Consider the following 24,018-nt stretch of genomic DNA (forward strand, 5'->3'; position numbering starts at 1 on the left):
CAGGAACTCTTATCAGATCGATGTATTTTATAACCTGCCAAGTGGATGGTTGTTTAAAAGGAATGAAATGAGAAAAGAGCAAAGCCCAGTCAGGGCACACCTACTACTTTCTTTTCCAGATTTTTTTGGGAGGTACAGTAACCACGAATGGATAATGAGTCATCCTAGCTCTTTTTCTGCTGCCTTGGGGCTTTTGTAGTGTGCTCCAAGCACTTAGAAAAGTCTTGCCTAAGGACCCGGGTGATGGGTCAGTGGGTGAACTCCCTGCCTTCTAAGCACTGGGACCTGACTTTGGATCTCTGGCACTTATGCAATGCGTGCCTATGATCCCTGTACTGAGGAGGTGGCCATGGGAGGATCTCCATGGCCTGCTGTCCAGCTAACCAGGCCAAATCAGGGAACCTCAGGTTGAGTGAGAGAAACCATCTCAAAAGTGTAAAATGGAGAATTAGTGGAGGGCACATTGGTGTCAGGTTCTGGCCTTCATATAGGCATGCAAGCAATCATTGACAAGACAAACACAAGCACACACATGCACACACACACACACACACACACACACACACATACACACACACACGTGCCCATACACATGTTCACACACTCATACACAGAAAAGCATCATTTAGGGAGTTAAGTGTCTCTCCCCTTTTTTTAATTGGACATTATTTATTTACATTTCAAATGTTATCCCCTTTCCCAGTTTCCTGTCCCATAAGCCCCCTATTCCATCTCTCCTTCCCCTGCTTCTATGAGGGTGTTTGTTCCACCACCCATCCACACACCCACCCCTTCCTACCTCCCCACCCTGACATTTCCTTACCCTGGGGCATTGAGCCTTGGCAGGACCAAGGGCTTCTACTCCCACTGGTGCCCAACAAGGCCATCCTCTGCTACATATACAGTTGGAGCCATGGTCCTGTCCTTGTGTATTCTTTGGGTAGTGGATTAGTCCCTGGGAACTCTGGTTTGTTGGTATTGTTGTTCTTATGGGGTTGCAAGCGCCTTCAACTCCTTCAATCCTTTCTCTAACTCCTCCAATGGGGACCCCATTCTCAGTCCAATGGTTGGCTACAAGCATCCTCCTCTGTATTTGTCAGGCTCTGGCAAAGCCTCTCAGAAGACAGCTATATCAGGCTCCTGTCAGCATGCACTTCTTAGCACCAGCAATATTGTCTGGGTTTGCTGGCTATATATATACAGGCTGTATCCCTAGGTGGTGCAGTCTCTCAATGTCCTGTCCTTCAGTCTCTGCTCCAAACTTTGTCTCTGTATCTCCTCCTGTGAGTATATTGTTCCCCCTTCTAAGAAGGACTGAAACATCCACACTTTGCTCATCCTTCTTCTTGAGCTCCATGTGGTCTGTGGATTGTATCTTGGGTAATCCAAGCTTTTGGGCTAATATCCACTTATCAGTGCGTGCATGCCGTGTTGTTTTTTTGTAATTGGGTTACCTCACTCAGGTAGATATTTTCTAGTTCCATGTGTCTCTTAACAGACTAGGAAACATCCATTCATGCCCTGTCCTAGAAATGACAGCTCCCATGGAAAGCTTGTTACTGCTGTGTGGTAACAGCTCTTTTGAAGTTTCCTAAGGAATTTACACACCCTCTCCCTTTACCCTGCCCTTACCTGTTTTCCAGAGATCTCAATCTTTTGGTTAATGTTCACCACAGGAGGCACCTAAGAATAGTCTTGCTTCTCTGAGCAAAATTCTATCTTGGGACATGATGGGTGGAGAACAGCCAAGAACATTCTAGCAAATAGGTGCCCAGTTGGGCTTCTCAATATTATGCATTTGACAGGGGAGAGCAGGGCCAGCACAGTCGGCATTGGAAAAAACGCATGGCCCGGTTCTGTTTGAAAGCTCCCTGTCATTTCAGAAGCACTCGGGCAGGGGCACACACAGGCTGATGCTGTGCTTGCAGGGTCTATTAATAGGAGTTCAAGCACTCGTAGTGCCCTTCTGATCCAAGGGAGGGACGGGAAGCAAGAAACACTTTTCTGTTCCTAAACAGAAGCAATCCAAGCCAGTGGGAGCCATCCTCAGCCATAGCGGGGCATAATTATTAAAGCTTCTGTCAGGCACGCTGAAGCCTGTTGATTTTCATGAAACAAGCATCCTGTGCACACAGATGCCATAGGGTTTGCATAGATAACCGTGAACACTGGGTTCCCCACCAACTGTAGGAAGCATCTGACTCAACTCTAAGACCAGAGTCTGTATTATTTTTGACGGCCTGGGTGTCTCACATATGTCCTAATCGCTGAGAGTAACTCACTGAGCACTTCTAATTTTCTTTCTGCTGGTTTTAGAAATTCTGCTGGAGAACTAGGGCACGGCTCCCCTCCCCTACATCGCCTGAGGGGGAAAAGTGTAAAGATGTCAAAAGGCTTTCTACCGGGTTGAGAGAAGAAAGGCTCAGTGGGTAAAATGCTTGCCGTGCAAACCTGAGAACCTGAGTTCAGATTCCCGGCACACACATGCAAGCCAGGCATGGCGGAAGGCACCTGTACTCCCAGCACTACAAAGACCCTGGGGCTCTGCTTCTTCTCTGGGTATTAATAGGATTAGTGTGCAGCTCTTGAAGTCCAAGGATAATGGAGGTGAGGCTATTCCAAGGGAGAAACAGATATTGTGGGGAAGAAGACAAACCCCAACACAGAAAGAGAGAAGTCTTTGGGGATCTCCCTGGAAGTCACTTTCTGCCATCCCACCTTCTACTTCCTGTCAGGGCTGGAATAACACAGTAGGCTACTCTCTCGTCCAAGAAATTTGAGAGGTTAAAACTAAAGTTAAGAAAACTATTGTCTTCTGAAAAATCACCTCAAAAATAAAACCATCAAGTGCTTTTTGCCTGCCCTTTGAGATGGGGTAAAGCATTACATTTTTTTTTCTTTTCCTTCCTCTTGTTTATCAATTTCCAAAGCTGCCAGAGCTTGGCATTTGGCTCTCCAGGATCACAGCCACTGAAGATGCTGACAATGAGGACATTTTCATAAATATCTCAGAGGGGAAGGTGAAAGTTAAATTTAGTTAAATAAATTATTATTCTCTTTTTAAAAAAATATTCCCCTGGCTTAATCTTACCATTCCATACTCCTTTTTTTTTTCTTTTATACTGATATGTTCATGTTTTTCTTCTCGGCTCTTTGTGTTCTGTGAGGCCTACAGAGGAGAAACCTATCTTACTCGGCCAAAGCTAGGTTCATAGCTAAGGTTCCCAAAACAAGGGACATTGATAAAAAGCAAGCATATGCAACTATTCGGTGGGAATTCTGGGTTTTTTTTTCAAGCATTCATTTTATTTTTACCTTATTTTTATGATATGCTAGAGAATGAGCCCAGGCTGTACACACGCTAGGCAATTGTCTACTGCTCAGCTCTACGCCTAGTATCTGGTGTAAGCGCCACACAGCCTAGGAGTCTTCATGCTTACGGGCAGACTTGGGATGGGTGGAGATAGTATAGAGAAACGTGACTGGATGACAGGGAGTAGGTCTAACTGTGACAGGCTGGGAAGAGCTTGGGCAGAGTTTTTGTTGATGTTTGCTCTCTGCATCTTGAGAGATAGAGCATATCTTTCTGCACCTCCCATATAGCAGTCTTCAGTAAAAGGCCAGCATGTTTTTATTTTTCTGTGGTTACTGACTTGCAAAAGATCAGAATAGGCTTCCTTCTTCTGGAACGCCATGATCAGATTTGGGAGTCATGTGCTGGAACCACGTCCTATGTGACTGAGAGTCATGTGGCTTTGAACAAACAAAGAAAAAGAATTTCATCACTGAGACCAACTGAATAGTACACAGATTCAGTCAACTAATACTTTTAATTTTTTACAATAAATGGTCACACTACATACTTGCTTTTCTCTCTCTTCTCCCCCTACCTCTTGTTCTTTTTTTTCTTTATTAACTTGAGTATTTCTTATTTACATTTCGAATGTTATTCCCTTTCTCGGTTTCCGAGCCAACATCCCCCTCACCCCTCCCCCTCCCCTTCTTTATCGGTGTTCCACTCCCCATCCTCCCCCCACTACCGCCCTCCCCCCAACAATCACATTCACTGGGGGTTCAGTCTTAGCAGGACCAAGGGTTTCCCCTTCCACTGGTGCTCTTACTAGGCTGTTGATTGCTACTTATGAGGTCAGAGTCCAGGGTCAGTCCATGTATAGTCTTTGGGTAGTGGCTTAGTCCCTGGAAGCTCTGGTTGCTTGGCATTGTTGTTCATATGGGGTCTCGAGCCCCTTCAGCTCTTTCAGTCCTTTCTCTGATTCCTTCAACGGGGGTCCCGTTCTCAGTTCAGTGGTTTGCTGCTGGCATTCGCCTCTGTATTTGCTGTATTCTGGCTGTGTCTCTCAGGAGAGATCTACATCCGTTTCCTGTTGGACTGCACTTCTTTGCTTCATCCATCTTGTCTAATTGGGTGGCTGTATATGTATGGGCCACATGTGGGGCAGGCTCTGAATGGGTGTTCCTTCTGTCTCTGTTTTAATCTTTGCCTCTCTATTCCCTGCCAAGGGTATTCTTTTTCCTCATTTAAAGAAGGAGTGAAGCATTCACATTTTGATCATCCGTCTTGAGTTTCATATGTTCTGTGCATCTAGGGTAATTCAAGCATTTGGGCTAATAGCCACTTATCTTTTTTTTTCTGGAGCTGGGGACCGAACCCAGGGCCTTGCGCTTGCTAGGCAAATGCTCTACCACTGAGCTAAATCCCCAACCCCCTAATAGCCACTTATCAATGAGTGTATACCATGTGTGTTTTTCTGTGATTAGGTTACCTCACTCAGGATGATATTTTCCAGTTCCCTCCATTTGCCTATGAATTTCATAAAGTCATTGTTTTTGATAGCTGAGTAATATTCCATTGTGTAGATGTACCACATTTTTTGTATCCATTCCTCTGTTGAAGGGCATCTGGGTTCTTTCCAACTTCGTTCTTATGCAGGCACATGTGTCTTGTATTCATATGGAGTCATAGTCAGACTTTATTGAGCTTCGCAAGGCAGAATTTACGAAAGGCACAGTGGGCTAGTTAATACAATAAGACTTTGCTTGACAGATGAAACTAATGCCATGTTCTCATCACACATGTATGTGCCTGCCCACCTAAGATTCAGGCACAAGCAGTCCCACCCACTCATCAGGGCAGTCCTGACTTCTGTACATCTCATTTTTTTCATCCTCCATCACCATCCTCTCCAGCCATTTCCAACATGGTCAAAGCTCTCTCACACTGCTTCAAGCTGAATGATGCGATTCCTGCCTAAATTCTAGGCTCTGCATACATTTGTTTTTCTTCTGTGTTCATGAAATTTCAGATGAATTTCATGCAATGGAATTTTCTTTATTGAAAATAAGACTGGAATTTATATTGGAAAATATTTTCTCATTGAATATATAAATTAACTGAAAAAAATGTGTTTCTGTTACTTCTAACTATATCACAAGGTATAGCCAAAATTTTAAGACCTCAAATAATAACTATTCATAGGCTCCCAATGTGAATCGATCCTAGCCTGTCAGGTCTTTGGTTGATCATGCCTGTGGTCACAAAGGGACTATAGTCATCTGAGGGTTTAGCTGAAGCCTGTTACTTTACCACTGACTTCTGTGTTTGCAAGAGAACCAATGGGTCCCTCTATGGATGTGTGCATTCTCTAAAGCATAGCAAGACCAGCAAGATAGCTGGATTTCCAGTGAGATTTTTCCAGTTCAGGATGCAGAGTTCCTCAAACAGTTCAGATGTTGGGATCTGAACATTCTATTTGTCAAGTAAAAGGCACAAGGCAAGCGCCACTCAATGGGGAAGCAGAAAGACTCCCTGCCAAGTGGCCATGATGATGAATCTGTCACAACTTGTCACATTCATTTACTTAGTAGTAGATATGAAAGGAATAGCAATTGTAGATTGAATACTAAATATTAAGCTAACAACACCTGGTACCATTTTAGAAGCTCTGACAAAATACACTCAGAAACAATGGCTCTAAGCTAATTGGAAAATAACCGAAGATATTCTATATTTAAATTATACTTAACATCATTTTCCTCTTCTTAAACCTCATCTGCTGAATTATTTAGAAGCTTCAAGTGTTTATAATTTATTGGGAAAAATGTAAAGGATACAGTCAATACTTCATAATGTTTAATGAAACCATGAAATGGCTCCAGAGTAAAATCAGTGAGAGTGAAAATAATCTTCTGTTTAAATGGGAACTTTAATAAGTATTTAGATAATGAGACTACCTTCCTTTACCTTCTCATTTTAGTTGTAATTTGATTTAAAAGTTAAAATGAGGTCTAAATAGAACTATTTTTATGTTAACAGCACCAATCAGCATTAGTCTTTGTTGCTCTGCTTTAGATCATTTTCAGCCCATTTCATTGCCGGCTTCTTTTGTTGTCTGGGTTGTGCACTCCAGAGACAGAGCCAGCTCTCACCTGGGTTTTAATTCTGATTTGCTGAGTCCTCAACCAAAAGTCATCTGAATAGAATGTTTGCGAAGACAATGTGACCTTAAAGGGACTGTCAGGGACACGGAGCCCAGGTGCTGCTTCACATAATGGGCCAACTGACGTGGGTTAAACTCTTGAGATGGGCCAGACTTTCTGTGTCTGCATTTATTATATGACCTTATTCCTGGGGAGATATAATAAATAACTATTCCCATTACATAGTGAACCAGTGATGCACCAAAGGAAGGATACCACCAAAGTCCAACTTGATGAGCCAGTGAGTTTTATTAGGGTTACACGCAGGAGTCTGGATGAGAAATAAAAATGACAAGTCTATCACCAAAATCTTACCATAGGTGACAGCTTACAAGAGCTGTAAAGCTAGAGCTCACTGCATAGCTTGGAAGTAGCTCAACAGGTTGAAGGGAACCTCTTCCTAGGAGCTCTTCCAGGAGAGTGTACTGTAGCACTCCTGACTGCTTAAATATGGCTGAGGAAGGAAAAACCAAGTAAAGTCTAGTGAGTTTCTGGAACTTCCTGAAGCTTTTGACTTGTTTACTTCCTGATTTTGACAAGATTCCCTGCAGGATGGAATGTTTCACCACCCTTTAGAACACCCTGAGCTAATGCTTCTCACCAAGAAAGATGACTTATCTCAGAAAAAAAATTTACTGTACAACAGCATTAGATATTTGTCCTGCACATTAACTGAATCTTTCTATACTATGCGTGAGCAGAGAAGCAACAGCTCCCCACAGGCCTGGGGTCAGAGGTCTAGCACCTGTGAGTTATAACCTAGATCCAACCAGTGCTTGCAAACACCAGACTATGTTCCTTTCCAGGTTGGCCATACTAGGTCATTGATTCCTCCTTTCTTCTCTAATCATGATATTAAAGGTAATATTAATACCAACTTCATTCAACATAGATCCATGGAGATGTTCCATGAATTAGGCACTAAGGTCTTTAGGCTCCGGGCTTCAGCAGTGAATAGAAGTGTCCTAGTCCTTGTCATAACTGAACTCACGCACAAGGAAAAGTCACAGAACAAATTAGCATAACACAAAATACGTTAATGGGTGGTCAATACTAATGGAAAATATGTTAGTGGGTGATCAATACTATTGGAAAAACACCCCAAAAGCAAAGGTATACAGTACGAAGTGGTGGCACGGGGGTTGATAGTTTTCAAACAGGAAGGTGAATTAAAACTTCCTAGAGAGGACAGTTGAGCAATAACTGAGAGGATCTGGGGAACAGGCTAGTGGCTATGGAAGACAGATGTTTCATAGGGAATTCTGCGAACAGATGTCTTGGGCCAGAAACATGAATGACCTGATTGAAAAGGAGGAAGAGGGATCCTAGAGAGTTGACTCAGTGATTCAGGGCACTAGCTGCACTTGCAGAAGACCCAGATTGTATTCTTAGCACCTACATGAAAGCCCACAACTATATACAACCCCAGTTGCAGGAGATTCTATGGCCTTCTGGCCTCTATGGGTACTATCTACACATGACCATGGACATACATACGTACAGGCAAACACCAATACACATAAAATAGGTAATTTTTTTTTAGGAAATAGCAAAGAGACCACAGGGATGGGTGGTGGCAAGTGGAAGGGAATTTACTGGGAAGGGAGAGAGAACAGGATAGAATAAGAGTGCTTTGTATAAAGGGGAGTTAAATACATCGATGTGTAGGAGATATACAGGTGGTTACAGGAACTAGAAGCAGGACAGATGCTGTAGCTTAGTGGTAGAGCACCTACCTGGCATACATGAGGCCCTAGGTTCAATGTTCAATAAACACAATCAGAAAAGTTTGGAACACATTTCACCCAATAGCAGTCGCTAGTCTGTATACTGCTTTAAACTGTGGCCTCTTAAGAAAGAAAAGAGAAAAAGGAACTTTGCGGGGGCTTAACCATGAAGTGGTTAATCATTCTGGGTGACTCCTGAGGAATTTGTAAAGCAGGGGGGATTGGAAATAAGTAAGGAGGGAAGGCTGTAGAGGGGAGCACAAACAGGGTCAGAGAGGTAGGCTGCACACGGTCACTAAAGTCTTCTATATGAGAAGCCAAGGAGCTCAGTGTCTGTTCTGCAGGCATGTGACAAGCACCAGGAGATTTTGAATGGCTGTATGACATGCAACGATGCTAAAATCTAAAGAAACTGACACCACAGTGGGGGTGAAGCTTGGTATGAGAAGGACCTAAGTCAACTATGTAATATCTATTGATAAGGAGAGATGGTCAGAGAGCATCCAGGCCAAGTGCTGTGGAAATGTCATACTACCTCCTCTTCCATGGAGAAAAAACACTCCCAGGTGCATCAACAGATACCTGGGTTGACTGTTACCCCTTTGTTTATGCAGATTTCTTTGTATGTATGCTATACATGGCATGTAACCTGCAACATACTTATGTGAACCACAACCTGCCTTCCATCTCATTTTGGTTTTTTGCTTGTTTATTTATTTTTTTGAATCAGGGTCTTTCATTGCCCTGCAACTTGATGAACAGTTGTGCCAGCTTGCTAGGAATCCTCCTGTCCATGAGGCTGCCTACCAGTGCTGTCATTACAAAAACATACCACTACTCTGAGCTTTCATTTTGTAACATGGGTTCTGGGGACAGAATGCAGGTCCCCATGCACTTAAGTGACTGAGTGCTCTCCCCAACCCAAATCGTACGTTTTGGGTTTCCAGGATTTTTGCTCCCCAGCCACAGTATAATTAACTTCCTTGTCCAGAAAGCCATCCTTACCTGGAGCATTCCCCTTTTATGGTTGTAATCTCCATCAGAATGTGAGCATATTCTAAGTGTGCATCTTCTGTCTGTGTGACTGGGCCCTGAGGTGGTCCAGTATGTTTCTTTCAATCTCACCTAATGCAATATATGCAAGAGAAATGTGGCTTTAGTTCAAGAATGTGCTTCCTTTTTTCATCTCAGGGTAATGCTAACCACACAAAACTGATTTCACTGTGCAGAGGCAATGTAGTTTTCTGCCCAAACATAAGTGTTAAGAGCCACACAGCTACATGCTATTGTGTTTGCTGAAGGTACATTCTCAGCATGAGGATGTTAGTGTATTCTTGGTACCCATAGAAACTCAATGTAAACACGTACTTGCACATCTGCTCTGCACCAAGCACCTCCATATGGTTTTTAACTTAATTTTTGAAACTGTATTACTGACTGGGGGTGTGTGTTAGCTTGGTAGGAAAGCACTTGCCTAGTGTGTGCAAGGACCTGGATTTGTTCTCTAGTGTTAGGGTGGAGGGACAGGACTTTGAAATACAAATACATTGCTGGTGAAATGGATACATAGAGAAGTAACTTGGCTGAGAACTAACACTTCTCACCTAAAGCCATGTTACTTCCAGTCCATCCCTGACTAACTCATCCTGGGGAAGTCTGTTTGAAATATATAAACCTGGATACACATAGAGATTCACTTATTTTTCTTTCCCTTTTGCTTGGATTAAATACTTTGACAAAAAGCAACTTAAAGAAGAGTTTATTGTGGTTCAAAGCTTAAGGATATAACAGGGACATCCAAGAAGTAGGAGCTTGAAGCAGCTGGTCATCTTTTACTCTCAATCAAGAACAGAGAACAAGGAATGCTTGGGGTCAGCCCACTTCCTTTATTTACAAATCCCAGTATTCCACGGAGGGATTGGTGCCACCCATAGTGGGCAGCAAGCAGCCTTTTCACCTCTATTAATATAAGCAAAATGATCCCTCCCAAGAGGCTCAGAGGCACAACTCCCAGGTGGTACTAGTTTGACAATAACATCAACCATCACAGAAGTCTAGGAAAGCTTTATGAATGTTGCTTGTCAGAGATTTAAATATGCTATGGATGTGTGTCTGTTTGGTTCACGAACAGCAACTTTCTCTCTAAATGTTTGATCCCTAGTCAGGATCTAATGATAACTCTGAAAGGATCAAAATTACATATATTTAAATAGAGAGGCACCTGTATGTTTGCCTTCACAGACTTCCGGCCTTACTAATGCTGGGAATGTAGCCCAGTAAGCAGTGCACTTTCCTGGCACGCACAAAGCCTTGGGTCTAATCCCTAGTAAAGCATAAAACAATCCCAGCACTTAGTAAATGAACGCAGGAATATCAGAAGTTTGAGGTCTTTCTCCCATAACTCAAGCCAGCCTTAAATATATGAGGCCATGTCTCAACATGTTTCCTTCATTAACTCTTGATAAATTATTGTGATCTATAATTTTATATCAACCTAACACAAGCTAGAGTTATCTGAAAGGAGAGACCCTCAATTGAGAATATGCCTCCATAAGATCCAGCTCTAGGTAACACTGTAGGGCATTTTCCTAATTAGTGATTGATTGGGGAGGACTCAGGCCCACTGTGAGTGGTACTATTCCTAGGCTGGTGGCCCTGAGTTCTCTAAGAAGGCAGGCTGAGCAAGCCATGGGAAGCAACCCAGTAGCAGCACCCCTCCATGGCTTCTGTATCAGCTTCTGCCTTGTTTGAGCTCCTGTCCTGACTTCCTTCAATAATGAACAGCCATACAGAAGTGCAATCCAAATAAACCCTTCCCTCCCCAACTTGCTTTTTGGTTATGACATTTTATGGCAGCAATAGAAGCCCAAACTCAGACAACTATGGAGTTAGTCCAGGTTAACCCTAAAGTCACTATGTAGCTCAGACTAGCCTAAAACTCTAAACTGTCTTGCCATATCTCACTGTGTGCTGGAATTGTAAGTGCATTCTCTCTCTCTCTCTCTCTCTCTCTCTCTCTCTCTCTCTCTCTCTCTCTCTCTGGATTGTTTGAAAACAAAACTTTATTTGATAAAGTTTGATAAATGATTTTTAAAAATACTAAATGCACAATTCAATTAGCTCTTAAATCAAGTGGACTGGTTTCCAAGTCTGATTGCCTTACGGAGGAACTGAATAGATACCATTCATTGCAGGAACACTGAGATGTTTCCGACTGTCAACCAGGCACTGCCGTAGAAGTTGGTTAGAGGACAGTAAACAAAACAATGGCTTTGCTTCCTGTGAGCTCTCATGTTTTATGTCTACACTATGTTCAATAAAAGACATGCATTGCAACTCTTCAAAGAGCAGACTAGAAGCAAAGAACCTTCTGTCGAGATTCTTTGAACTTCTGAGGAGGGTGTAGTTCAATGGTAGGATGCCTAGCTGGCCTGCATGAGGCTCTGGTTCTAACCTGGACTACCAAAAAGACCCTGAAGAGGAACCTCGAGTATCCAGTGCCTTGTCAAGCCATTCTCTATTAAAGCCATTCTTTAGGCTGGAGAGATGGTTTTGAAGTTAAGAGCACTTGCTTCTCCATCATGAAGCCAGCGCTTTGATCTCAGAATCCAGAGCTTAGACCTCAGTACCTCACATAATAAGCCAAGCATCCCTAAAAGTGCCTATTACCCCAGCTCTGAGAAGGTCCCTGTGACTGATGGCTTCTAGCCTACCCCATTTCTAAGCCTCAGGTTTCATGGAAAGCCAACCTCCACGGGAAAAGAGGCACAAAGTAACAGAGAGGATTCTTAACACCTCTTTCTGGTCTCCAAGCATCTGCACACACGTGTGCACATGGGCTTCCACAGACCCATACACACATACACATCAATTAATTAAGTATTCGCTGGGCCCAAGTCCTGACAGCACTTTCAGAAAACAGAATTTAAAAATTCTTCATTTAAGTAACTAAAATCCCAACATGGATAGGAGAGGGTTTGTGAAGGTTCCACTTCTACGTAAGGAGCTAATGGCTACTGATGGTGGCAACCAGGGGAGCGGGGTGGGGTGGGGGGAGGAGTTGGGTTCTCTTCAGGGATGCAGCCCCTGAGAGCCCACCCATGCTCTGGGAGATCACTCCATCCCTCCATGTACATAAAGCCAGCAGTAGGGGTTGGGGATTTAGCTCAGTGGTAGAGCACTTGCCTAGGAAGCGCAAGGCCCCAGGTTCGGTTCCCAGCTCCGAAAAAAAGAACCAAATAAATAAATAAATAAATAAATAAATAAATAAATAAATAAAATAAAGCCAGCAGTAAAGTAGACTCAATGGGTTTAGAAACAATGAGAGCACATGAAGCTGGGAGGGAAAAGTTAAGGGGAGGAATGTAGGAGAAGAACCAGAAAGGAGAAGACATGGAGTGATTGGATCAAGACACAATATAAACACAAATTAAATTCTCAAACAATAAAAAATATTTTTTAAAAAATAAACTTGCTTCGAGAGAATGTGGCTTCCTCTGAATTTTAAAGGGATATTATTAACAATATGTGTTCCTGGTAAGTTAATTTTTAAAACGCTGTTAGAGAATGTGATACTTAAAGGACATCATGAAAAGAGGAGATGGCTAAGGATTTTATTATTTGAATAACTTACCAAGTTTTGCCACTCTATCACCTCTTGGGTTCTTTTCTTTGGAAATATGGCTTCTCGACATAGCTAGCCTAGGTTAGCCTAAAATGCATCCTCTAGCTCAGGCTGACACGGACCTTTTCGATGTCTTTGCTTCAGGCCCTTGAGCGTAAGAATTACAGGTCTGGGCCACCCGCCTGGGTCTGGGATTATTTTAAACCATCACTAAAAGAGCAGGTGCACAAAGTTACCCACGATCTGAACTCATGAAAAACATATTCATTCTTTTGGCCACTAATTCCTCTTTCTTTGTGAATTTCCATTTTTAAAGAATCAACTCCCTCTTATTTGAAGCTGACGTTTCATGGAAGCTTTTGTCCGGTCCTAAGCAATCAGTGCCATCCTCTGGAAGGACCACTGCTCAACATTGTTCTGAGGAGGAAAATGCCCATCAGTGTGTGATGCTTTTACCTCATGGAATTTTTATTTTAAATGCACAGTGTGTTCCTTTTAGCAAAATGTCTGGATAGGCGAATAACAATTTTCTGTGCAGAAGTCAATTTCTAGGTTAAAAATGAAACCATTAAGTTGATAATGAGAATCAATTTGCATAGATCTTGCTTTATGTTACCTCCGCGGTGTCAAGGAGGGAAGAATGCCTAGGGAATATGTGATTAGTCCAAAAGAGATGGATTCAGTTCGTTTGATAAATATAATTAGCCTTTAAACGCCAACTTCATTTAACAAGGAATAATTTGTAGAAGACAAAGGAGGTTTATGCAAATTCCGAGAAGCCTTCTATTTCATAAGTTAGCCCTTCTCTGTGCTTAGTCCGGGCTGAGATAACTTGACCTTCATATTGAGTGAATAGTTTTATTGAGGGAAGATTATTTCTGTGGAATATCAACACTGTCTGATGGTTCTGGGAAGGATTATAACTGTGAAACAGGTGCTGACGTGAGCTGCCATGCAGAAATAACCAGAAACAAAGGTCCTTCGTTCCTCTGCGGCCAGAGAGAGATCCTGGGAACCAAACGATTAGCCTTCCAGCAAAGGCTGCATCTCTCACTAGTGCCAAAGGCCGAGTTCATATTTATTTTTCTTTCTTAATTGTTTGCTTCCTCTTTTAGCAAAATTTAGAACACACAAGTTGCTAAAGAAAGAGGAACCATTGCTGGTCCTCAAAGTTTACCTTTGACCCTTGACAATTTTACCTTAAATATACTTAAAGCAGATTCTTTGGGGGCCTGGGGAGATGACTTAATCAGGAATACACTTGTCTCAAGAATATGAAGGACCTGGTTCAGAAAACGAGAGCCCAGGTAAAGACCTCTGCTCTTCAGAACCTACCTAAAAGGCTGGGTGTGGCAGCATAGGCCTGTACTCCCAGCTGATGTGAGCAGGAGACAAGAGACAATCTCATCCATGAAGATCATTGGCCAGCCAATACTGACAAAAATCCAGGCCATTGATAGAGCCTATCTCAAACAAAATATAAAAAGAAATTGAAACTCATGAATGTCCTCTAAACTGTAAACACTCATAAGGACCCACACATAAAAGTATACTAGTATGCACATACATACACACACATATATGTGCATGCATGTGCACATGCATCCTTTTCCCCTTCTGGAAGACTGATTTTGGCCATTCCATTTTGCTATATAACACTCCAGAGAATCCCTAAAACCAGGAGAATGGAAGCATTTTTATTGTCATTTTTAGTTCTGAAGGATTTGGCCAGAGGTTCTGAGAGTAGCGTGGCATGTTAGAACTCCGTTACTCCAAGTCCCATTTGATCAATAACCAGAACTTCTGTTGTTGGCTAAATAAGATTGGGGGTGGACAGTTAATAGTGTATCTTGGTTGGTAGAGAACTTGCCTAACATACACAAAACACTGGGTTCAATACACAGAACCTCACAAACTGGCCACACCACACTGGTGCCTAAATGTAATCTTAGCACCCAGGAGACGAAAACAAATCATCAAAATCCAAGAACATCCTAGGCTATATTGTGAGTTCGAGGCTTTATAAAATCAGTGATGATAGAATTTTTATTATGTACAAATTAAAATTTAAGGAGGATATTTCAATCTCAACTAATAATATGACCCACGTAGGTCTTGGAGAAATTAATGTGACTGGATGATTAGAAGGCACTTGGGTCATGAAGATCTGTGTAAATGTCACAGATTATTAGTGTGTGTTTGACTTTCACTTAAGAGAGATTAGCGCTTCCGTTTAGGAACAAACAGGTAGAACTTAGTAGTTGTGCATATACCTAGCCTACCTGAGGTCTGAATTATCAGCAACACACACAGACACAAACACACCTAACCTCTTACAGACTGAGTGATAGTTAATGGGCTTCTTATTTGTTCCATTAAATCAGGTTTTTCTTAAGTTGACCCTAGTGTAGAATACTTCCTCTTTTCGCTCTACAAGCAGCCCCACTACCACCACCAGCATTCTGGTCTATGCATACCCCTCGGAATGTCTTTGCCTGTGCAACTCCTACGATTTGGAGGGGCTGGCTAACAGAGGACTTACGAAAGATCTGTGGGATGATAATGGAAAAATGGCAGATATAGAGATAAGAAAGAAAGTGCATAAATGTCTCTAATAATGGCGAAATAAAACTTTCATCTGAGAGCAATGAGGAGTGATCACTCCAGGAGGTCACCTGCACTATCCACTCATGCAATCAGATTTCTCTGGAGTAGTCTTCTTTAGACAGCTTGTGTGGCTTCCATTATCCTATCTGCAAATACCATTTGCATGCAGAACCCATCGCACACAAAGAATTTATATTGTTGCTATCCAGAAAACATTTGTAGCAATTATTTCCTTTCACTGTATCCTTAACAAAGAATAAATGGGCTCCTATAGGAGTTTCCTACCAACACCAAAGTGAATGAAATAATTTGATTAGCCCTGGAAGGAGTAACTACTGGAGTGCTGTTCATGGCTTTGTACCAAATGCAACCTCTATAGGAAAATATGGATCAGCTTTCTGGGCTAAATGTGCCAAGCACTCAGTGAATTTATGCAGTTTAATATTTGCAATGCAAATCTGCAACTTATGTATCACCTCAAACTGGCTCATCCTGCTAAGAGTAAGGCAGGCAGACATTGCTCATCTAAATATGGTTGATATTGCTGGCTTGGATTTTATTAAGGTGATTTCATTCATAACATTTGGGGTGCTGCTTCTAGTAGTTTCTGTGACGCCAGAGAAGCAAAGAATTAGCTCAGAGCAAAGATCTCAAGTGGAGCCTCTGAGTCGGGTACCTGGGGTCTCAGGTGCATTTTATACAGGGTTTTTCCTTCTATAAATCATGGACCACCATAATTCAGCTTCATGGGATCTATTGTGGATAGGTAACGTGGTTCAGGCGAGGTGCCTAACAGTAAAGGAAGAGCAGGGTAAACATGTAAAGAGTGGGAGCAATTAATAACACTGTCTTAAAGATAAGAAAAAAGTCAAATTACTTTCCCACAGAGTTCATTATGGCTGTGCATTAGATTTTTAAAAAAATAAAAGAAAAAATCCACAAAAGAGGAAAGAAAGGAAGAAAACCTTAAAACTCAGTAGCTCCAGGCATAGATGTTTGTATAGCGCTCACCTAATGCTTCCCAGTGTTTCCTCCAGGTTGCTAAGGAACTTCTTGTCATTCTCAAGGTCACTGACTGACTTTCCATGGGAAAGGATTACCAAGAGGCAAAGGTGGGAGCTCTGTGGCTAGGCAGGAAAAGGCCACCTGTCACATCCACTGAGATGGTACAAGGGAAAATAATAGTCATAAAACCATAGACAGTTGCAAAGCAGGCTGAGAAAAGGGAAAAAGGACATCTTTCAGCAGCCCAGATATTTGAGTGATTGCTAATACATGAACAGAGCTCAAGGAAATCGCTGACTTGAGAATTTACAAGCCTGTCTGCAGTTTATACTTCTGTGGTTTTCCTCTTACGAGGTCGTGGGAATAAACAGTTTATACTATGTCTCCAGTTCTCACAGTTATAAAGTTAGATAGCACTTGTTGACAAAATACTTTCCTGCTTAAAATCCTCCCCGATTAAACCCAATGCCCACAAAAAGAATAGGCTAAAGCCTACGTGGATATGTTCTTTGTTCTGTTTTACAAATGTCAATGGTGCTACCTCAGGTGGCTACTTGCTACACAAGTGCCAAATTAACAACTTGCTCAAATATTTCTTAAAATCGATATTTTAATTATGTATCGGCTTAGTAATATTAGATGATCTTACATTTTTCTAATATTACACTTTTTCAAGTATTGTTTTTCACTTGGTTGTGGGGAATTCATGTCACAAATAAATAACTAGAGGAAGATGGTAGAATGATGGCTCAGCAGTTAAGAGTAATTGTTTCGTTTCAGCATCCATCTTGCCGCTTACAACCTCCTGTAACTCCAGTTGTAGACAATCTGACTCTTCTCTCCACAGGTACCACATGCATATTGTACGCAGACCCAGACAAAACATCCATACACATAAAAATTTAATCTTTAAAAAGTAAACTTTTTTAAAAAAAATCACAGAGAAAATAATTATAATTGGAATTAAATGTTAGCTTTTTTTAAATAAACTAGTAACATAAATATGAAATTTCAAGGTATGCATTCTTTTTATCCATATTATTCTCAAGAAGGTAGAAGTTTTAATTCTTCATTTAGCCAGAACAGGATTTGAAACAACTACGTTGTAAAACCGTATTGGTTAGCTTTACAGTGCTATGACAGAATGCATGGCAAGGTCAATTTATAAAAGAGAAAGATTCATCTTGGCTCAAAGTTTCAAAGATTTTAATCTATATTCAGTTGGCCCTGTTACCTTTGGGCCCATACAAGGCAGAAATGTGTAGGAAATTAAACTAGAGCTGAAAAGTTGGCTCTGTGGTTAAGAACATTTGTTACTCTCTTAGAGGACCCCGAATGGATTCCCAGCACCCGAGTGATGGCTCATAACAATTCTTATTTCAAGCCCCAAGCCATCTGATGCCCTTTTCTGGCCCCTGCAGGCACCAGTGAGATAGCTTATTTTAATGGGAGAAACAAAGGCACATAGTAGACACTCAACTAGACAGTTTCCTTTGTTGGCTTTCAGAGCATCATCATGTGTGGCCCAGTCCCATTTGGTTACATGGTGGTAAAACTCCAGAACGTGCATTTGATCTTTCAGTATTTACTTCTATCAAATGCTGTGCTTAGCCCTGGGGTCATACAAACCAGGGGGACAAGGAAAGTACCCTAGAGGAACTTCAAGAACAGAGACAAATAGAAGCTTAGGCCCAGCCTTAGAAATGTACAGATTACTTGACCAAGAGCACCAAACCACCTTCTTGGGATGGTGGTGGCTTAGCAAGAAGAAACATCTCCGGGGACAGAGAGTTTCCTCCTGAACAAATAACTCAGACTCTACCATCTGCATCTTGACTGGAACGTGCCTGATAAAGTTTCTGTTAGGATTTATGAATTTTTACCAGCTATTTTGTTGAGGAGGTAATGATGGTGGTAGTTTCTGTGAACATTCAAATATTACCACATCTCTTTCAATTATGTTTTTATTTACTTTAATTTTTAGATTATTATGTAATTACATCATTCCCCTGCCCCCTTCCTTTTCTTCCCTCCAACGCACTCCCCCAAACATTCTTCCTTGCTCTCTTTCAAATTCATGTCCATTTTCCATTAGTTATTTTACATGCATGTATGTATTTACATATCTAGTCCTAAAAATAACCCCTTCAGGCAGTATAATGTTACCTTTCTGTGTGTTTTCAGGGCCGACCATTTAATTTTGGATAACCAGTTGGTGTGTTCTTCCTTGGGTAAGACTATTTCTCTTACTTTGAACGTTCCTTTGTTGTCTCTACTTCTTGATATAAGGTTGGGGTCTTCTATGTTTTCCCCCATCTACTTTGGCATTATCTATTATTGTTGTCCTTGTACAGCTCATATTTAGGCAGCCATGTTGGTGAGACTTTATGGGTACAGTTTCTGACATTACTAGGAGACTCAACGTCACAGCAAACTCCCTGATCCTCTATCTGGGTCCTACCATCTTTCCACCCCCTTGTCTGAAATATTCCCTAAGACGTAGGTATGGGGCTTGTTTCGTGGACGTATCATTTGAGACTTGGCTCTCCAACTCTTCATTTTGATCAGCAGCGGTTTTTTGTAATGGTCTCCATCTGTTACAAAGAAAGTTTCCTTGATGAGGAGTTAAAACTGCACTAATCTGTTGGTATAAGGACAAATATTTAGAATGTAGTTAGGGGGTCATGCAAGTTTAGTAAAGTGGTGGTGGGAGGTTCTCTTATGCTACGACTTCACTAGCTCAGGTTAATTGGCTAGGTTTTTAATGCTAGGCAATACTGGTTTCCCTCTTGTCAAGTGGGCCTCAAGTCCAATTAGAGAGGTGTTGATCACCATAAGGTATGTTTACCACTACTGTACACTTAAGGTTATTAGGCCATGATGGTTGTGGTTCATAGACAGCATAGCCAGTTAAAACCGCTGGTTGCTTCCCTCCTTTTCAGTACCATAAAAGCTGTCCTGGGGAAGGCATTCAAGTCAATTCCAGCCCGGAGTTCCTATGTCTGAAGTGCATGATGTCTTCAGCAATAGGGACTTAACTTCTGTCTCTCAGAAGCAACCAAGTACAATAGCAACGCCCTGTAGTCTCTTGGACAACTAACTAATAACTCAGACTTGTTGAACATTTTGTTAGGTAGTCTTTGGCTCTTGGAAGGAATATGGTCAGTTGAGATGTGAACATTTCATTTAAACTATATATGTATATATACCAAATTATATGTATTGTGGAGGTTTTACGGTGGGTAATTAGTTGATTCCTCGCGACTTTTCAGACATCCTTGCTGCTATTTTATCCTCCTCATGTATTTATCGCCCTCACTCTCTCTAATTAAAGTGCTCCCTCTATTCTATCCCCCCAATAAGATCATGTTGACCCTGTTATTCCCCTCTGTATATCTCCCTGATCCGCTTACCTAAGCAATGGTCCTTTCCAACATGTGAGTGATAGAGAAGTGGGAGGAAAGATGCTCTTTCACAATTTATCTGATGGTGGAAAAGAACGCCCAGTCTAATTCCCATGCTAAGATCATTAATGAATTTCAAGCCTACAGAGCCAGGGCTGTGCTGTCCTGTCTTAAAGGGATTAGGCATTGGATTAAGGGACTTTTCTGTCCCAGCAAAGCTCACAGGAGCTTTCCTGTTTTATTGAGGGAGAATTCCTTTTTAATTTGAACAAGATTTATCCTTCCTTTGTTCTCTTAACGTAGAATCCAATCCATACCCTACCAATATTTTGGCCCAGGTTAAAGTTTATAAATGGTGCTGTGTGTGTGTGTGTGTGTGTGTGTGTGTATGTGTGTGTGTGTGTCTATGTGTGTCTGTGTGTGTGTCTGTGTGTGTGTCTGTGGATGTGTGTTCATGCATCTATGGAAACCAAATGTTTATAGCAATGTCTTCTTTAATCCCTCTCCACCTTGCATATTGATGCAGGGTCTCTCACTGGTCTTAGAGCTCACTGATCTCACTGATTCTAGCTGGCCTTGTAAGTCACCTTGCTCCAGAGACTGCTGTCTTTGCCTCCTGAGTGCTGAAATTACAGTCCAGGACTCCACACCCACCTGGCATTTACACAGGTGCTGGGCATCTATAGTCCCATCCTTGTGTTTACATGACAAGCGCTTTACCCAATGAATCATTCCCTATATCTCTCCGTTCTATATTAAAATGAAGTCTGCTTCTGGCCTACCATGGATGCTATAAATGTGGTTTTTAAATATTTTCTTTACCTTCAGCATGTCAGGCAGCTCCCAGATAAGTAGAGTAAGATGTGTGTTGTACTTCAGCAACACAGTAAAACTTCACTTATCAGGAAGTGACTTACTTATGAATGTGAAGTACCTTGAGAGGACTAACCCCAAGCAACTAAACTCCTGATTTTTAGACTAAAAAATTTTACAGTGTCTTTGTTCTTAATGTATATTCACTTCTAACATGTTTGTTATCTAGTTCTCCAGCTCAAAATAGGGAAAGGGCATCAGAGACTGGCAACTTCAAGTTGACCACAGGGGCAGGAGAAAATCCAGAACCTAGTGAAGAAAAGTACAAATTGAAAACAATGAGGGACACCGAGATATTTCATCTGCTGTAAGGCACTCGTCACCAAAACTGGTGAGCCAAGTACATTTCCCAGAAACCCATGAAGTAGAAGAAAACCCACTGTTATAAGTTGTCCTCCAACTTCTACCATGGCTCTCACATGTGGTACCAACACACACTATAGATTATGATGGTGGTGGTGGTGGTGGCAGTGATAGATAGATAGATAGATAGATAGATAGATAGATAGATAGATGATAGATAGATAAATAGATGATAGATAGGTAGATAGATGATAGATAGATAGATAGATAGATAGATAGATAGATATAGATAATAGATAGGTAGATAGATGATAGATGGATGATTGATAGATAGATAGATAGATAGATGATAAATAGGTAGATAGATGATAGATAGATAGATAGATAGATAGATAGATAGATATAGATAGATAATAGATAGGTAGATAGATGATAGATAGATAGATAGATAGATAGATAGATAGATAGATAGATATAGATAATAGATAGGTAGATAGATGATAGATGGATGATAGATAGATAGATAGATAGATAGATGATAAATAGGTAGATAGATGATAGATAGATAGATAGATAGATAGATAGATAGATAGATAGATAGATAGATAGATATAGATAGATAATAGATAGGTAGATAGATGATAGATAGATAGATAGATAGATAGATAGATAGATAGATAGATAGATAGATAGATAGATAGGCAGGCAGATAGATGGATGGTAGGGAGATGGCTCCACAAGGTACATGTCACTCAAATAAGCATATCTGACTTTAATCCTCAGGACACACATAAAAGAGCCTAACACTGAAGACATAGACATAAACAGATCTCTTGAGCTCCCTGGTCAGTCAGCTAACCAAATCGGCAAGCTTCAGTACCTAAGAGATCTTACCTCAAAAAAACATAACAAAACAAAAAGAATGGCTCCTAATGAATGACACTTGAGTTTGACCTCTGACCTCCACATGCACATAAAGACAGACAGACAGACAGATAGAAAGCACACACACACACACACACACACACACACACACACACACACACACACATTTACTTGAAGATAAGAAAATCTATATTGCAACAGCCAAGGGCCGGCACACTATGTGCAGAGGCACCAGCCAACTAGGAAAATTCTTGAGAATGTGTTTGTTCCAAGCTACATGGTACAGCTGACCACCATAACACTGCAGGTAAGGGTGTAGTGCTCTTGACATGGTTGTTCTTACTCTGGGGTGTGTTTTATACTTGTGGTAACTGTGAGATTAATAGTGTCAGAAACCAAAATAGCACTTGTTTGGAGTAACTTACTGAAAACAAACAGTTGGATGGATGAGGCAGTTGTGGCTGAAATTAATGTCAGAAAACCACCTTAGAACTTGGAACAGTTCAAACCGGGTGATTTCTTGTCCTTTCTCACAGTGATGTATCTCATTATGGTCTACTGACTTCTTGATGCTCTGTCAAGTGAGGCGGGTTCCTTACTTCCATTTAAATCTGCAGTGACTGATTTTCCACAGTTCAGTTGCTTCATGGACCAAATCCTGCTTGCTCTACACACGCTGCAGTGGGAGTAGAGAGCCTGACCTTGTGTCTCAGCAGAGAATAGGTGCTGGGGTCTGAGAACATGAACTGAAAACACAGCACAGAGACCAGAAAGGAAAGTGCCCATTACATAACAGTTTGGGCTCCAGCTGAATGTTACCTCTTAATTAATAACTCCGTTTAATATAATTACATGTGAGTTTATGGAGGCTTTTACTGGCCAGTTGTTCCCAGAGAAAGTTGAGTCGTGTTGACAGCAGAAAATACAGAGCCCACAGATGTTTATACAGACTGGAACATTTGTGTGCAGTAATAGCCATTGTCTACTAAGGAAGAAGAATTCATAGCTACCAAAATAGTAATAAACAATGAAGATGTCCAGAGGATTAACTGGATGCTCCAGCTGCAAAAGCTGATGGAGGCAAGAGAGATGCATTCTACGTGCATTCTTAAGCTACAGTTGAATTCTGACACGCAGGATTTGCAGCTTAGATTAACCATTTTCCCTATCTGAGGCTGCCTTTTCTCATCTTACTCATTCCCAGGCTTCTTGTATATTTTTGCATAATAATTCTGTATATTTTTGCATAATCGCCTTGCCCAGAAATATTTTTTTAGGCTGTTTGCATTTTATCTGTGAGGGAACTCAGAGCTATAGGTTATCGCTTGGGCTTTTCTGCCTCAGACCAATGACTCATAATTATCACGGGATGTTCTGTCATGATACATGGTCTGTTTATTGAAATCCAAAATAGACCGCGCATCTTGCCATGGTCTCCTATTTATTATTTGACAAGGAAAGTATCTTTTTCTTTCTCTTCCATGACAGATGATACCATAAATATTTTGTGTGAAAGACTTTCAGAATATGAAGATGGCGGTGCTAAGGATTTTTGGACTGGTTTCTCATTTGTATTTTATGCCCTTCATCCGTGAAGCAGCGTCAAGTTAATGCTTATCTGAAATCTCACTTAGTTATTCATTCAAGAAATGACATGCCGAAAGACTAAACTGTTTGCTGCCCTCGTCCCTTCTCTCATACTAATGAATGTGTAGTGCATGGCCCTGTGGTGCGTAGAGTGTGTTTTAGAATAACTGTAAGGGGGGCATCAGACCATATTAAGAAGGATCGATGTAGGTGTGAATGTATTTTCATGTACCTTCCAGTGACTTTGTGGAACGGAAATCCAGTTTAAGCAAACCATTTAGCTCCTGCGTTTGTGCTCAGTAAGCATTGGGTGAGTGAATGTTGAGCACTGATTTTCTGTCAACCCGCCCCATGAACTAGACAAAAAGCCTGTGTGTCTCCATAAAGTAGCAGAGACATAAGGGCTTCGCCTCAGAGGTATAAAGATGTGTCAGTTCAGCCCTCTCCTGTCAGGGGACTCCCAGTTAAAGGCAGACCTTCAACTGCAAACATTGCATCCCAAAGT

General features: G+C 41.4%; 1 protein-coding gene across 11 annotated transcripts in view; it reads left to right on the plus strand.

Annotated features, from left to right (window-relative positions):
• The window catches only part of Chrm3 (cholinergic receptor, muscarinic 3), a 462,074-nt gene that overhangs the window by 297,149 nt on the left and 140,907 nt on the right, over positions 1-24,018 (plus strand). For 7 of the 11 annotated variants that reach the window (XM_039095336.2, XM_063276043.1, XM_063276046.1 and 4 more), the window contains one exon: positions 18,646-18,692. The exons of the other annotated variants lie outside the window; for them this stretch is intronic. The gene's annotated coding sequence lies outside the window, so the exon portion shown is untranslated. The remainder of the gene's footprint in view (positions 1-18,645; positions 18,693-24,018) is intronic. 11 annotated transcript variants of the gene reach the window in all.

Source organism: Rattus norvegicus, chromosome 17, assembly GCF_036323735.1.
Source record: "Rattus norvegicus strain BN/NHsdMcwi chromosome 17, GRCr8, whole genome shotgun sequence".
In the NCBI taxonomy this organism is placed as follows: Eukaryota; Metazoa; Chordata; class Mammalia; order Rodentia; family Muridae; genus Rattus; species Rattus norvegicus.